This window comes from Podarcis filfolensis (assembly GCF_964270895.1).
Source record: "Podarcis filfolensis genome assembly, chromosome: 3".
NCBI lineage: Eukaryota > Metazoa > Chordata > Lepidosauria > Squamata > Lacertidae > Podarcis > Podarcis filfolensis.
The window spans coordinates 90,982,532-90,999,816 of NC_139606.1; the positions used below are offsets into that span (position 1 = coordinate 90,982,532).

The 17,285-nt window shown below is 43.4% G+C and overlaps 1 long non-coding RNA gene across 1 annotated transcript; it reads right to left on the bottom strand.

Moving 5' to 3' along the window:
• Positions 1 to 495: 495 nt before the first annotated feature.
• LOC310758407 lies at positions 496 to 17,146 on the bottom strand. The gene is made up of 7 exons (XR_014545744.1): positions 17,080 to 17,146; positions 14,965 to 15,808; positions 11,821 to 11,918; positions 6,928 to 7,052; positions 6,356 to 6,498; positions 2,245 to 2,303; positions 496 to 672 (listed from the first exon to the last, which is right to left on the bottom strand). It is a non-coding gene; the product is annotated as an uncharacterized lncRNA (long non-coding RNA).
• Positions 17,147 to 17,285: the final 139 nt, after the last annotated feature.

Sequence of the window (17,285 nt, forward strand, 5' to 3'; positions counted from 1 at the left end):
GAAGAAGAGTTTGGATTTGATATCCCGCCTTTCACTCCCCTTCAGGAGTCTCAAAGCGGCTAACATTCTCCTTTCCCTTCCTCCCCCACAACAAACACTCTGTGAGGTGAGTGGGGCTGAGAGACTTCAAAGAAGTGTGACTGGCCCAAGGTCACCCAGCAGAGACTCGAACCCGGTTCCCCAGATTACAAGACTACTGCTCTTAACCACTACACCACACTGGCTCTTTGAGCACAAGAGCGCTCTCCCCTCCTGTGGCAACTGGTATTCAGAAGCTGTCTCCAACTGTGGAGGGTGGAGCATAGCCATTATGTGGTGCTTTTTCAAATAATTGTTTTATACTATTATTTCTGCAGTTGACCTGTCATGCCCAGCACCATGCAGTAGCGAGGTCAAGGTTTTACCAGCACCCACCATGGGTCTCTGCCCTCTTCCTTACTAGCGTGCAAGCTTGGGCTGAGATTTCCATGCATACTATCAATAGTAATCTTTAGCTTGGTCTACAAGTATCAGTTTAATAAGAAATTTCAGGTGCTGTCTAGAAGTACCAGCCTTATCCCTGGAAATATCTTCCCTTATCCATTCTTAGATGTTTTGAGGCCAGTTGTGGCTACACCACAGTAGGAAAAGCATTTTGTACATTCTCAGAGGCAGTCTTATTTTCTCACATATCTAGGGACAAAGAGGAAGAACTATTGTTAGCTACAGGGTTTTCTCCTCATTTTTAAGTGAACCAACCTGATTCACTCTTCGTGGACTAAACAGTTGTCCTTTGATTTTTGTATACTTCTTTGGATTCTGTGATACAACTCTCAGTTCCACAAAGTAGTAAAATACATGTTGAAATCAGTATTTGAGGTTAAAATGTGTGTTTGTGTGTGCATACAAAAATGCCTATTTTACGAAGAATGCATTCAAGGCTATTGTGATTTTGTGTGTGAACTTTTTTCTTAAATGGCAGATCAACCTAGAAATGGGATAAAATAGACATGAATTAAATAACCTGCAAAAGCAGACTGATTGTCCCTACCAACAGCTTCTTTCCTTGAGGTCCACATGAATCTGGAGCCAGTTTTATGTCCTGTTCCAAAACAAGAAACAGCTTAAGAGATTCTCTGAACTACGGGGCAATTGTATCTTCACTGCCCCTGACTGTCCTGCCTTTTCTCTTGCTACAGGATTTGCCAAATCCCCAGTGTCTTGAGCGAGGCGGTGCTTGCCCTTAGGAACAGCAAGAGCACAGCTTGTCATCAAGAGACAGGCTCCCCATGAATTACTCTCTTCCCCAAGCAGCTGCTCCGCACTTGCTTGATGACTCATGGGGGACCTGGCAAGCCTGCCAGCACCATCAGGAACCTTAGCAGCTCACAGAGTCCTGGTGGATCATGAGTGGCACACACGGCGTGTTTGGCAGCTCTTTGGAGTGCCTCTGTGCTTCTCTGAGTCTCACTGTTGCTTGGGGTTTCCAGCACAGCCATATTGTGAGCGATAAATGTTCTAGGGCTGGGCTGGCCAGCTTGAAGCCCATAGGGCAAATCTCACCCCAAGCAATTTAATTATATTATTATAATACCTTTATAACATTTCTATCTCACCCTTCATCATAGAAGATGATCCCAGATTGGCTTGCAATTAAGTGGACTCCCACATAGCCTACCTTGTTTTAATTAATGCTGAAATGTCCAAAGTTTCTTTTTAAAAGTAATAATAATAATAATAGTTTTTATTGATTTTCTTTTCTCATAACAAATATCCAGTGTCATTACTTAACATTCATTTTCCAATTTCCCCCCCTCCCTGTGACTTCCCCCAACTTCCATTTCTGGTTTATTACATCAAATGTTACATTCTGCTGTTTGTACATAATACTATGTTATCACCTGTTATATTTCTTTTTCTCCGTAAATAAAATTGTAAATGTATATTTAAATCCTGCCAACGAGTCCATGGTTGTTGTTTTTTGTTTCTGCAAATAAGTTGTAAAAGGTTCCCATTCTTTTCCAAAGTCACTATTGTCCTGAAATGTCCAACGTTTCACTCAGAAGGACAAGGCTTCCTCCTTTTTGTCTAAAGTTCCCTGGCATGTGACAAGATTGCAAGGGATCTTACCTATTTGCAGGGATCTTACCAGAATGCTACTGTCCTTTCAGGGGAGACAGCTGCCTTGGAATGTGCCATTTCAGCCAATCACACCTCTTCTGGCATGTCTGTTAACCTACAACTTGCAAGGAAGGTTGCTCTTACCTAATGTTTTTACTCTGCTACTTGATGATGATGATGATGATGATGTAAAAGGCACAGTTCTTATTTGAAAAAAAAAAAACATCTACAGCTCTATTTTCAACAGTTTAGGCAGAATCAGCATTCATTCCAACAGTCATCCATTCTTCATGCTCTTAGAGTTTATAATTGATTATATCACACTGGGGAATTTAAGACAGGAATAACTCAGGTACAAGGAATATAAAGCACTTGAGATGGGTTAAAAGTTGAATCTAAAGATAGGCCATACATTCCATTCACCTAGCCTAGATGAATACTCACATTGAAAAATCATACCTGCCTTAGGATGCCTGACTTAGGAAGCACATTCATTCCCTCCAGGAATCCTGGGGAGCGTAACTTACCTCTCTCAGAGTTTCCATCCCCAGAAACTCTAAGCAAACTAGAGTGGCCAGGAATCTTGGGTGGATGATGTGTTTGAATGAGTTTTAAAGCTATAGGGCCTTTCCAGATGAGCTTTTTATATACATTCAGGATGGTTTGTGCTCTTGACGCTATCAGGATTGTCACACACACTTCCACATTTAAGTTGATTTGCATCTATCCACCCTTGGGGTGGTCACATGGCATAAGCAGCAATCTGCATGGTCTGTAGCTTCCAGCAAATATCACAAAACGTTTCACACCAGAAATATTCCGGTGTAGGTTCTTTTCCCTACCACTTTTGATGCACTATGAAAATATGTAGCTTGTGTTTTGTTTTGCTGTGTCTTTAGACAGAGCTCCCAGATATTTTGCACTGAAGGTTTATTTACAACCTTGTATGAATAGAAAGTTTGACTAGTGAACCATATTTCCACCACCACATAAGGTGCCATACTTCCCTATTTGGAAGGTATCACCAACAATTACATTTCAAGGTCTCCCTTCCTGCCTCTTCCTGCCAATCCACTAAGCAGCTCATCTTTACACTTCGTTTGCATACGAATGAGCCAGAAAAATAATGCTGGTAGCATATCTAAGAAGACTGACAAATCAGCATGTTCATGTTCTCCAAAGCAAGCTAATGCAGGCAGGTGGAGTCTGCTTACAACTACATTGACCCTTATTAATCAGAAACATGTCACCAGTATTTGCTCCATGCTAAACTGAAACAAATTCTCCTTAATTAAAAAATAATTCCCACTGAGCTTCCCGCTCAGAGTAAGACCCTGTGAGTTTATTATTGTTTTGGCTCATTCAGGGAGACTGTTTATCGCAGCTCAAAGCATAACACTATTAAACCATATTAAATCCTGTATTAAATGGGATTTTAGTGGTGCCTTCCCTCCCACATTGGCCCTTTGCATAGGGGTATATATCATAAACTAGACAAATGCTTCATTAGGAATAGCATTGTTCCTTTCTAGACTGAGTCATGTGTTCTTGAGCAATTCAGAAAAAAATAGTTTTATTTCTTCACCTTAAGAGGTTTTTTCCACCTTCACTAACAGTTAGCCAATATTTTAACTAGTCTCTGTTCCTGTGCCTTTAACAGCAGCTCAGTTGGCACTCATTATTATTTCCGGGATATTATAATGCCTACCTAAATGCTATGAAAAACGTCCCCGATTGTTTCTGCACATCAGGATGGCTTTAAAGCTACAGGATCATGCCAGGATGGGTTGGGTTTTTTGGCAGTTGGCAAGCCTGTTCACCGAAACTAAATAAAATTACTATCTCTGAATATTTCCACCATCCACACACTGTATGAAGCTATGGAACCTCTTAAGGTTCCAGTGTGGTATAGTGGTTAAGAGCGGTAGTCTCGTAATCTGGGGAACCGGGTTCACGTCTCCGCTCCTCCACATGCAGCTGCTGGGTGACCTTGGGCTAGTCACACTTCTCTGAAGTCTCTCAGCCCCACTCACCTCACAGAGTGTTTGTTGTGGGGGAGGAAGGGAAAGGAGAATGTTAGCCGCTTTGAGACTCCTTAAAGGGAGTGAAAGGCGGGATATCAAATCCAAACACTTCTCTTCTTCTTCTTCTTAACAAATTTTGCAACATGTGTCCATTCTCTGTAAAGGATTTTTCTCAGTCCTCTTAATTTTAGGCTTGAAGCCTCTTGTGGATGCAGGTTCCATAGCTTAACCACGCGCCATATACTTTATTTTGTCTGCCCAACATTCAGCTTCATTAGATGGCCACGAGTTCTAGTGTTACGTTTGGGGAGGGGAGGCAAAACGCTTCCAGCAAGGCTTTCGCCCTCATTCATCATCATCATCAAGCGAATTTCAGCATGAAATGAGGTCGGTGCTGTTCCATTTTTAAAAATTCTTAACAGCACTTTGCACTTGGGAAAGGTTATACATAAAAATGAATGATAACCTTAAAAGTTCTGTAAAGAATTCAGAGCTATAGTTAATCTGGATTTTTGGAAGGGAGCATCCTGCTCATAGCCAACAGACTTATTAAGCTCTCTTCCAGCAAAGGAGTATATGCAACCTAACATCTGAGTTATCAGGATTAAATTCAATTCTGAGGAAAAGCAGCAACAATAAAACATGAGGAGAGGCCTTGTATTTTTCATTTTAAAAGAGAACACAGCGAGAGAACAGTAGACTCTCTGGCAGAAAATCAATTGTGCCCTCAGCATTCGGTTACCTGGGTGGCTTTTCTGTCATGTTGCATTGACAATCAACAGAGCTTATGCCCCACTTCGACATTAATTTTTTTAAATAAGAGAACCCAGTAAGCTGTCGTAATACTGCTAGTAATTATGAGGCACAAGGGGAAGACAAATAACACTTGTGGCATAAATCAAAGCAAACATAATTTTCTTGCAAGGCTATTGTGTTGTCATTGCGGCAAGGCAGAGGACGAGCCTTATTATCCTCTCCCTGGCTTAGCTTCTATGCGCACGTTTTCCATCCAAAGGTCTTGTCTATGCTACCACCCTATATTCTTTCTACCCCACCTTTAATTACGGCTTGTCCTCATCAAGAAACGTGGGGAATGGGAGCTTTGGGAGGTTGATGCTGAGAATCCTCTATTGGAGATCCTTAGCTCAGAGAAAGAGGACCTCCAGAAGTAGCTGAACTAAACTCCTCCAGAAGTGGCTGAAGTAAAGTGCCCATCATCCTGGTAACTGAAGCTGATGGAAGCTGGAGACCAACAACATCTAGAGGGCCATTGGTTCCCCTTGTCCCTTGTCTTGGGGACAGGCAATGGCTGTTAAACTGATTCAAATCTGTAGTGTGGATATGTCCTAAGAGGTAAGATGATCCTCACAGAAAGGCACCACTTCCCTTTGGGTTCTTCAAACAGAATAGCTTCTCTAACACTACATGTGTAGCTGAAGTAATCTTGTCAAGTATTCACTACACTGTGTTTTGCTTCAGACCTGGTTTCTCTTCTACCTGGAGAACTCTCCTGAGTCTCCTTCAGGCTCTCAGTAGGTTCCTTACCGACAGGCTCAGATTTTGTTTATTTTCAAAGTGAAACCTTCGGTAAACCTCTAAAAATAATCCCAAACTCAGGTGTCTGTTGAGTCTGAAATCACTACTCGACTATGAGTGTATTTCATTGGTTCTCACCAGAACTGGCATTGTAGGACTGATAAGGAGGCATTTGGTGTCAGGGCTTAGGGATTTCTAATAATTTCGCTAACACAGACCAGAAAATTCCACTCAGATGTATTTCTTCTCCCCACCAGGACTGGTGGGATTTGCAGTTCAGTGACATCTGGAGGGCCAAAGATTCCCTGTGCCTGGCCTACACTGCCTGGCAGTCACTCTTCAGTTTCAGAAAAAAGGTGTCTCTCAGCCCTACTTGGAGATGCTAGGAGCCGAACCAGGAATCATCAGCAAGGAAAGTGGATGCACTACCACTCAGCCATGGCCCTTCCCCTCAAGGAAGGGTGCCCAACAGATTTGTATTTTATATTTGAGCTCCCCAACTTGCCATGGGCTGTATAGGATGTCACAGGACAAGACATCAGATCACTCGGATCAATCCAAGGAACAACCTTCTGCTCCCTCTAGTCCTGATCCGGTCCCTGACACACAGCGTTGGCCTACCGATTTCTCCGACCCATCGGCCACACGACAGTGGGTTGAGCACAATCTTCCCCCTGGTACTATCCTTCGCCTACCTGAGGGATACCGCATCCAACACTTTAGTGCTGGTCCTCTGTCCTCCCTTCCGGGACCGATGAATCGTCACACTCACCCACCTACGGCTGGCCCGGCTGTTTCCTCTGTTCCAGGAAGTTCGCGTCTGCGCAGATGGCCCAGTCTGTTCAAAAAAGGCACCGGAAATTAGTGTGACTCATAGAACAGCTGCCTCATGCAGTATCAAGCTAAGAAGACAGTTCACATTCTCAGTTCACATTCTCAGTTCATATTCTCAGTTCACATTCTCAGTTCATATTCTCTGGAGCATGCCCCTGCCTGCATATTATAGACAGATATATTCAATGCTTAATACCCTAACCTCTAATAGCTCACCTTGAATTACTGTATGCTAGTAGGTTAGACAGAACCACATGAACATACAGTATATACTTCTCTTCTGATACAAGGGCTTGGGTAAAGTAGGCTCCTATCCGCATCCCATAGTTAATATTCTGCACTGTGGAATGTGGGGGTGCCTCTTTTAATGTTATTTACCACTCTCAAAGCTCACTCTCCTTTCTCACTCTCAGTGAATTATGAGTATATATACCCTATGTTTAGATTGTAAGGGCAGACTCCTTCAGCACTCAGCTGCGTCTGAGGAAGGTTCTCCTGCTCCAGGTTCTGGTAATGTATCTTATCTTTATGTAATAACCTTGCTCCATATTCAGTATCCTAGACATAGAGCAAAAACAAACCAAAAAGAATTAACCTGTTGTAATCAATAAAATCTTAAATAATTTTAAGAGAAATATTGGTGTCTATGGTAATTATTTTTTAAGACCAAGAAATTGGCTTATGAAGTAAAAGGTTTAATTGGCTGTCCTTAGGGACATACTAGATAATCTTTACTCATAATAAAAATAGACATACCCACGACAAGGACCCAGCACCAGTTCTGGGATGCTCTTGTAAGATCTCACAGGGCAAAAAGAGCTTTTAAACTCTCCGCCTTTCAACTCTACAATTCTGTGATTCTATGTTTCCATTAGTCATTGTATTGTAATGTATTGCCGTTTTACCAGCTTAAATAGAAGCCATAATTAAAGTCTAACACATTTAGACAATGGAAAGCCTGGAATGAAATGGATCAAATAAATGAATAAATAACATTCATATTATTATAAAACATCATGTCACAGCAAATAAATGCAGAGCAATACAGAAGTTCCTGAGTCATACGCCAGTCAATCACAGTAAAATACAATCAAGGATAATTGAGTGAACACATTTTTGATATTAGGTTCCTTTTCAGATGTTTTCCTGTAATTTTAAGTGCTTCAGTTATAGGTGATAAAAACAACTAAAGTGCTGTTTTTAATAACTATTTTGTTATAAAAATAAAAGGGGGGAAACTACAAGAGGAAATCAGTACTTAAAACTGCCACCACCCCCCACCTGCGGGAACAGAAACTGACACTGAGGCAATTAAGAGAGGATATTAAAGAGGCAAGTAATGGGGGCCAGAGGCATTCTTGAGAAATAAAGATGGTGGCTGACACATTCAGCAAAATTGTGAGAGAGGAGAGGGATACTGCTGCAGCTGCCTCACGAGTGGGAGTGGGAACAGGCAGTGTCTGAAGTGACCAGGGAGAGGAAGACACAGTGATGGGGGTGGAGCAGATGGCCACCAACTTGGATGACTTTAAAGAGAGGATTGACCAAATTCATGGAGGGTAAGTCTATAAAGAGCTTCTAGCAACACTGAGTATGTTCTGCTTCATTGTCGGAGGCAGTGCACCTTTGATACTAGTTGCTGGAAATCACAAGTGTGTAGAGTGCTGTCGACCCCAGGTCATGGTTTGGGGCTTTCCATAGGCACCTGGTCAGTTTCTGTGAGAATAGATGCTGGTCTAGATGGGTTGTTTGTCTGATCCAGCAGACAATTCTTATGACAGGGTAGGGGGAAGAATAGGGCAACAGAGTACGGGGTTAAGATGACAACCAAGGGAGTCGGGGAGGAAGTTAGTGCAGCCCGAAAATCTCCCTAATGGAGGATGGTAGAGGAAGAAGATGGCGTGATTGGCTGCTAGTTGGGAGAAAATGATGGGAATGACAGAGGTGCTTGTGTGTGAGAGAAAAAATAAGGTGACAGAGAGTGAGCAAAAACCCAGAGAGAAAGCAGCCCCTGCAGAAAGAAAGATGGGGGTGAGGAAACAAGCTCATGAGTCAGAGACAAACACCTTTTGCTTTTCCACGTAGTTAGGATAAAAGTGGGATCCCATAGAACTCAAGTGGATTCTCTTGAATTCGCATGCTTTTTACAATGGATCCCCACAAAACCATCAAATCTAAGCTTACATTGGTGTCCGCAAAGTCACTTAAACAATGCAGGCAGAGTCCAGAGGGGAAAATATCACTATAGTGATGTTTAAAGGAGGGTGGAAGGCACTTCAAAGAGTGGTTTGGCAAACAGTCCTCTCACCTTCCTCTAAAAAGCGCTTCTCACCTTCCTCTAAAAGTGTGAGGCACTGTGGGTTGAGGCAAGCTATGAGGGAAGGGAAGTGGTTTGGAGTGAATTGTGAGGGGATAGGCAGGGAGTGGGCAAAACATAAAGGGAGTAGGGTTTGGTCAGTTATAAAGGGAGTAGGAGTTGGCCAGGTGTGAGGGAAAGGGGTTGGCAGGTAGGTGGGTCTGGCAAGCAGAGCAAACAGGGACAACAGCCTCTAGTTGTTATTATTAAACCTATTACCAGCCCTTCAACAACATGTCCCAGAGTGGACTATGACAATTTAAAATGCAGAATTAAAAACAGTTAAAACAAGTTATAGTTAGAGGAATGAGGTGGGTCTTGAAAATGCACATCTCAGCTGTCAAGCCACACGTGTAAACTGACACCTGAACAAAGAAAGCTGAGTTGATTAATCACATGGGTGCTACATTAATTAATTGAATCCACAGCATTTTGCAAATTAATAATTTTGAAAATTATTGTGAAGCGGAGGAAACTTCCTTTTGTTTTTAACTGAGGTACACCTTTGTCCTTGCGGGAACCCTCAGACACAGGAAAGAATGCATCTTATAAGAGGGTTCCCGCAGTGACAAATGTGTGCATCAGTTAAACATGCAGGATGGGGGTAGCTCCAGTTCTTGGTTCATTTTAAACATTATTAATCAATTCCATTGCCTCTAAGGGAGAATAAATTTTCTTAAGGTGATCCCACACTTGCTTGCATTGCTTGAAAGTATTTGTATTTTTCTTCTGAAAGTAAAAGAAAAGAAAGAGATGTCACAGTGGTCACTATTCTCCTGTCTTTGAATAAGTGTACAGTGATACCTCAGGTTAAGTACTTAATTCGTTCCAGAGGTCCGTTCTTAACCTGAAACTGTTCTTAACCTGAGGTAACACTTTAGCTAATGGGGCCTTGTGCTGCCGCCACACAACTTCTGTTCTCATCCTGAAGCAAAGCTCTTAACCCGAGGTACTATTTCTGGGTTAGCGGAGTCTGTAACCTAAAGCGTCTGTAACCCAAGGTTCCACTGTACTCTATCTGTTGTTCATTTGTGGTGTTATATCATATATGTGTTTGACCAAACTGCGGGAGGCAGTGGAAGACAGGAGGGCCTGGCGTGCTCTGGTCCATGGGGTCATGAAGAGTCGGACACGACTAAACGACTAAACAAAAAGAAATCATATATGTGTGGTTTGTTTGTTTAATTATTTATAGCATAACATGTATTCCTTTGGATTGTCAGAAAACCTCAGCCTAGTGGTTTGGACTGGCTCCCCAGATCAGCAAAGTGATCTGTAAAAACAGCCACTTGCTCCCCCCTCTCTGCTGCCACAGAACCTTCTCTTCTCCTCCCTGTTCCAAGGGGGCAACTGTGATAAACAAAGATAGCAAACAGAAGCTTGAGATGCCATCAGACAAGGGCCAGTCCTCATTTTACTCAGCCTACAACTTTGCAGTCCATTTGGTGTCTAGCAAGCTAGAGGGGGAAAGGCTGGAACTCCGCAATCCCCACAGGAGGATCGAGGTGGAAAGCAAACTAGTCAAGCAGATGGCAGAATCCTGCTTTTGCACTCTAATAACCAGCCGCGAATAATGATCTCAGTTTCTCGGTGTCAAATCCACCCCCAGCCCCTCATCCCTGAAAGGTCACATAAGCAGGATTCAGAATTAACTACAGGGTCACCTGATTATTCTTGCCACAATAGTTGTTTGTTATGGTTGCTCAGTTGCATTATTTTTGCAAGACCTCGTTTACTGCAGCTACAATTTATTCTTTAGAGAAAGCACGTTGTCATTATTGCAATTAAATTGTTCACATGCTGGCAATGTACGGGCGGTTGACGACCTTTGTGTTAAAATTTCTATAGGCACACTCTGTGTAACAAAACTACTTTTAGATAATAACTATGCTTTTCCAGGAGAGGGGCTTTTTTTCAATCTCCAGAAAGTCATTTTCCACAGTGTGTTTCCAACACAGCTCATTTTCATCAAGTAGTTGCTAGGAGGAAGGTGGGGGAAGCATTGGATATGTTAAAAATATACCCAAACAGGAACTGTTATTTTCTGCAACACCCTTGATATAGGTTTTACTTGACTCACAGGACAAAAGCTTGATTTTTAATTTTATGGCTATGAATTCCCAAAATGTGATGGAAAAGACAAATTTGTCAATGCAGGAGAAAAACGGATGTGGCCAACTACTTAAAATGCAATCCTAACCACATCTACTCAGAAATAAGTCCTACTGAATTCAATGTGGATTACTCCCAAGTAAGTGGGGTTGGGATTGCGGCTTTAACTACTCATGTTGGTGTTAGAACCATAGAATATTTTATCTTGCAAAGTAGATTTTTTAAATTATCTTAAACAGGGAGGTTGCTAAGCACTTCAAAGTTTGGGAGGGGAGAGGTATAGACACAAATTTGCAAGTGCTAATTTATATGTATAGATGAATATTTAGAATGTAAAGGTTATATAGAAGGCAGCCGGACAGTTGCATCCAATTCAGCAATTTATTCAATTAATCTTCAATTAACTGGCATCCTGCTCCAGATCTACAATTTGTTTGCCCCCATTTAATTTCTCAACAGATCTTGCCCCAAATCAGTTTAATCCCCCAAAGCCCTCATTAATAACTCTCAAATCATCTCTAAATCAAGTCCACATTCTAGAAGCGAAAGATGTAGAAGTGAGTAAGATGGGAAAGCACAATAACCTTTTCCATAAATCTGGAAATCTATGGGATGACAGGTCCCTTGTTAACAGTACTGCGTGGCACTTTGAAGATTAACAAATTTAGGCTACAATCCTGTACTTCTAAGGGAGCAATCCCCATGGAATTCAGTGGGGCTTATTTCTGAGTAACGTACAGTTTCTTTGGCATTGAACCAACCCTAGAAATTGTGACACCAGGAACCCCTTGTAAGGGACACCAGAGTAAGACGCTTCTTAGTTTAGTTAGGTGCTATTTCTTAAATCGCAATACTTACGTGCCCACGGTAGTTTTGCAAGGGAGAAGGATGGAGAGAAAACCAGAACAACTTGGCAGCAACCCTGTGAGCAGCCCCACGAGGAACACCAACCACCACTGAGGGTGGAAGCATTAAACAACAAGTTGCCTGCAGTCAGACATTCTAATGTCCAGAATTTTACGACAGCTTGCAAGTGCCCTTATTTGCATTTGAAATCATGTCCCACATAACTTTTTTTTTAATCAACCCTTAAAGCTTAATTGAGCTGGAAATATTCCCTGCTTAGTGTGTCAGCCAGACAAGTGTTACCCTTTGCTTTTTAAGAAACTATGCAGCCATCTGAGAGACAATAGAGTCCTTCTGTTCCTTCAATGCTTTGATGAGATGTATTACAGATTTTCCTACTTGGTGCATTCATAATGCGTCTCCCGACCAAAACAAAATGTATATGCCATATCGTCTGGGGAGTCTAATATGGGTGTTCTTTAATAACACAGGATGCGGGGAGAACACAACTTCTTCCATGTGTTGAAATAACGTATGGAGGGGGTTGCGGAGCTGGGCAGGCCAGCTCCATTTTCGCTGTGCACTGCCACATCTCCTTGCATCTCCAAGATGCCTCCTGACATCCATGCAGTGAAGCTACAACAAAGGGAATAAAACTTGCTTGGGGTGTGGCTTCCACTCAGGGGAAGACCGTTTGGCCAACGGTCACTCTTCAAATAGATGGTCTCTATGCACATCCATCCACCCATGCATCTACAGTACATGGAGCCTAGTCCATTAGGGCAAATTGGGTATTGTTCCACCAAACTTGCTTTGCCTCCAGACAGGCACCACCTGCCATCTTATTTGCATCCAGTCCAGGCTGTGGCACTCAGTGTTGCCATTATAGAACTAAACAGGGAGGAGGAGGGGGGCAGAAACTGGAACATACCCTCCAACATTTCACTGATGAAAATAGGGATGTCCCATTATTATTATTATTTATTATTATTATTAGTTATACCCCAGCCATCTGACTGGGTTGTCCAGCCACTCTGGGAGGCTTCCAACATACACAGTTATAAAAGCATAACTAAATATATTTTTTTAAAAATCCCTATACAGAGCTGCCTTCAGATGTCTTCTAGAGGTTGTATAGTTTCTTATCTCCACCGCTACGGGGTTGCATAATTCCATGTCCTCCAATATTTCTCCAATGAAAATAGGGACATCCTAAAGAAAAGCAAAATGGGACATGGGTGGCGCTGTGGGTTAAACCACAGAGCCTAGGACTTGCCGATCAGAAGGTTGGCGGTTTGAATCCCTGTGACGGGGTGATCTCCCATTGCTTGGTCCCTGCTCCTGCCAACCTAGCAGCTCGAAAGCACGTCAAAGAGGTACCGCTCTGGCGGGAAGGTAAATGGCATTTCCGTGTGCTGCTCTGGTTCGCCAGAAGCGGCTTAGTCATGCTGGCCACATGACCCGGAAGCTGTACACCAGCTCCCTTGGCCAATAAAGCGAGATGAGTGCTGCAACCCCAGAGTCGGCCATGACTGGACCTAATGGTCAGGGATCTCTTTACCTTTACCTTTAAAGAAAAGCAGGACATTCTGGGATCAAATCAGAAACTGAGATGCCTTAAGTAAATCCAGTACTGTCCCTGGAAAATAGGGACACTTGGAGGGTCTGCTAGAATTAGTTGGTTTCTGCCTGCCATTGGCTCTGGCTCTGCCTACTGTTTGGCTCCCTGCCTTCCAGCTCACCAGTTCCAATGGGCATCAGTTGCCACTGGCTTGAATGTGCAGGTGATGACAGGGGAGCAGAGCTTGCTCACGATTCCCTCCACATCTTTCCATGCCCAGAGGGGGGTCATGTAATCTCGCTTAATAGTTCAGCCAGATGAAAATAAAGCAACGGCTCAGAGAACATGTGCAACAGCTTCATTACTTCTTATGTTTTTCTGGCTGAAATGTTTTGTGGTTGCAGAGGAGGGGTTACTAGGCTGGGATTTTCTTCCTTTCTAATTTTCTTGCCTATAGGGAGGTAACACTTGCAATCTGGATTTATATAGCCATTTCGTTTGCTGTGGTTACAGGCTTTAATCACTGCAGGGAAGTAGGAAAAGTTCTAGCTTATTGGCTGCAATCTTGAAAAAACAGCGCCACTTATTTATCCCAATTTTCTTAAAGAGCTTCAAAGTGTTGCTGAAATAAAGTGTTAGGAAGCTGCTGGGGCAGCATTTGGAAACCCTTGAGGGGCAAGAAAAATGCAGCCTTCTATTTTAACTCTCTTAAAAGATTTCTGCCTCTGGTTTGTTGCCTTGTTTTTGTTGTTATGTTTGCCAGGGGACCTTGGCTGTAGTTTAGTCATTTGGGAGCCTCTTGAGGTCCTGTAGATGTTGCTGCAATAGCTCGTAATTGGGAGTTTATTCCAGGTATGTTAGGTAACCACAAAGGAGAGTTTTTGAAAGAACTGCCTGATCATTGTCTCTCTCCCCGCCCCCCCCCCAAACTAATCCAGTTCAACAGTTTTCTTTTGCATTGCATTAGTGCTATTGCTGCTGCTGACATTTTATATCCACTTCTGTATTCTGTTCATCAAAGGTTTGTATTGTCTTCTGCATCCATCTGGCTCAAGCGCAGTATATCAGCCAGCAACTTTAACTGCACAGGGGCACAGAATAGATCAGGGCAGCCTCAAATTGCACAACTTGCTTGGTAGCCCTAAGGTAAAGGTAAAGGGAGCCCTGACCATTAGGTCCAGTCGTGACAGACTCTGGGGTTGCGGCGCTCATCTCACTTTATTGGCCGAGGAAGCGGGCGTACAGCTTCTGGGTCATGTGGCCAGCATGACTAAGCCACTTCTGGCGAACCAGAGCAGTGCACGGAAATGCTGTTTACCTTCCCGCCGGAGCGGTACCTATTTAACTACTTGCACTGGCGTGCTTTCGAACTGCTAGGTTGGCAGGAGCAGGGACCGAGCAACGGGAGCTCACCCCGTCGCAGGGATTTGAACTGCCGGCCTTCTGATCGACAAGCCCTAGGCTCTGTGGTTTAACCCATAGCGCCACCCATGTCCTGTACTTGGTAGCCCTAGGCGACCCAAAAATCCATGTAGGCGAGTGAACAGCCTGGCAGAAGAGGTGTGGATCATTCTATTCTTCCTTCACCAGCCTACTTGGTTTCTATACTAGACATGGAGGAAGGAAAGTCTGACCAGTGCAGAGTAATCCATTCCAGCCTGCTAGGTGGAGTTTGTACCTTTTGTGGGTTTGTTTATTTATCTGCAAGGCTGTTTTAGGAGTATGTTATACACAGGAGGAGAGGGTCTCTTAAACTAGTACAGAGGGATTAAGAAAATGGAATAACTCTGCTGGACCAAAGGTCTGTCTACTTGAGTAGAATCCTGTTTCCTATAGCGGCCAAAGAGATGCTTCTGGGATTCTGGAGATGAGGAAGAGCATGAAAAGCTCTCTCGCTAGATATGAGGGCAATCGTCTTAACTGCTCCCTAGGAGCTGTTATTATTCAGAGGCCTGCTGATCTGGAAGATAGTATATAGCCATCGTGTGTAGCCAACAGTATTCCTTTTCTCCATAGAGATCGCCAGACTCTTTGTTTGGCAAGTTCTAGAACACCGCTGAATCAAGCTGCATTGTTTAACGTCAAGCAGGTGCAGGCCTGCCATGTCTCCAGAGACATAATAACTGCGCCTGCAGCTTCAGATGAAATCCAACTTTTGTGTCTGCTCAAAAATAGACTTGGAAATATGGATTCTCGGCTAGACCCTGCCAGCCACTCAACCTCCTGCTGTCTTCATTATAATAAAAGAAAACTCATAAAACATTGAAACAGCAAATAAATAGTTCTGCCTTGTTGGCCCCTGAAGTTCACCAGATCAAAAACACAGGCTGCAATTACTATAAAGCACACTGCTGGTTATATTTGAAATGGTAATGCTAGCGGACTGGCTTGGGAGAGCGATGACAGACTCTTCTTAGCTCCCGGCCACACCACACTGCACTGGAAGGAACAAAACACAACAAGCCCTGGATTACTATGTCGTCCATACTCACAGCTGTCGTTTGCTTCTCTCCAAAGAACTGTAAACAGTAATCAACACTTGTTCTTGTCTTAACAGTATGTAGTTTGTCTGGGGGAGACAAACCATGAGCCCAGCTTCCTATGATACTACAATCCAAGACTTGTACTTTGTTGCTCCTGCCAAGGCCAAGCTCTGGGGAGAAGTGATGCAGGAATTCCTGAGCATGCTGCTCGTTTACCTCAAACCACAGTTAAACCCAGCTTAACTGCGGTTTAACGTGATCTGTGAATACAGCCGTTCTTTGCTCTTGTGAGAGTAAAGATACCGTCCCACAATTCCGCCCCTCTGTTGTTTTAAAACCACTTAGTCTCTTTATTTCCAACTTTCAAAAGGCTTTAATTGATAGTTTGTATTACATCCATTCACCTCACATGAAAACAAGAGAGTTAAATGCACTCGAACACCACAAGGGCATTGGCAGGCAATGCTTCATGGATTTGTCAACTTTCACAGCAAGTTGTTTCAAAATCTCCTCCGTGTTTCTATGGAAACTGCAAAATGGCTGTGAGCCTGTAAGCCACACCAAAGCACTCTCCCTATAGGGCACATTATTTTCTACATGCCCTGGCCTCCCCGTTGCATGTGCCTCATGCCAGCTTGTCCTTAGAATTAGAAACACTGACCATTCCCAGCACCTATAGGGAGCCAAAGTTTTGTTTCTTTCAGGAAACAATTCTCCCTGCCTCCTCCATAACCTGTACCAGTGAAGTTCAGAGCTCCAGCATTAATATAAACAAGATAATAAAAACCGGCATTCCAACCCAATTTTCACAGGGTTTTGGGATTCATAATCTCAGACATGACCTTTCTGGATGGTATCATCTTCCAGGAAGACTTTTGGAAACCTCCTTGAGATATTCTGCTTCCTGCTCATTAAATCGTGATCTTATTTAACTCACTTGTTCTAGCACAACTAAGGCTATGTACAGATTTTTGGCTTAAAATGTGTCTGGACTGTGTTTTCCCCCTTCATTTGGATCAAGGTTGATTTTGGGGGAAATCAATCAAAACACAGCATTACCCTTTTAATAAAAGAATGACAGGATCAATTCAGGACAGATAATGATATGGACCCCTGGGTTCTGTGAGGATCTGACTTACTTAGGCAGCCCCGGATAGGGGAGGAGGAGGAGAAGAATGAGAGGGGCTTGAAGGCTGGTGACCAGGAAAAGAGGACAGAAGTCCTCACCTTATGACACTAAAGAGAGGGAATCAGAACTAATGGCTCTCTTCATTGCCTCTCCTGCAGAGAGCAGGAGGAGTGTCTGGTCCCGGGGGGGGGGTTACTGTGAGGCGTGGTCAAAGTCCGGTCCTGGGCCGAGGGTCTGGAGACTGTCCACCAAGGGGGAAGCGGGGTCCAAAGCAAGAAGCCGGGCGTGGTCAGGAACTCCAGAA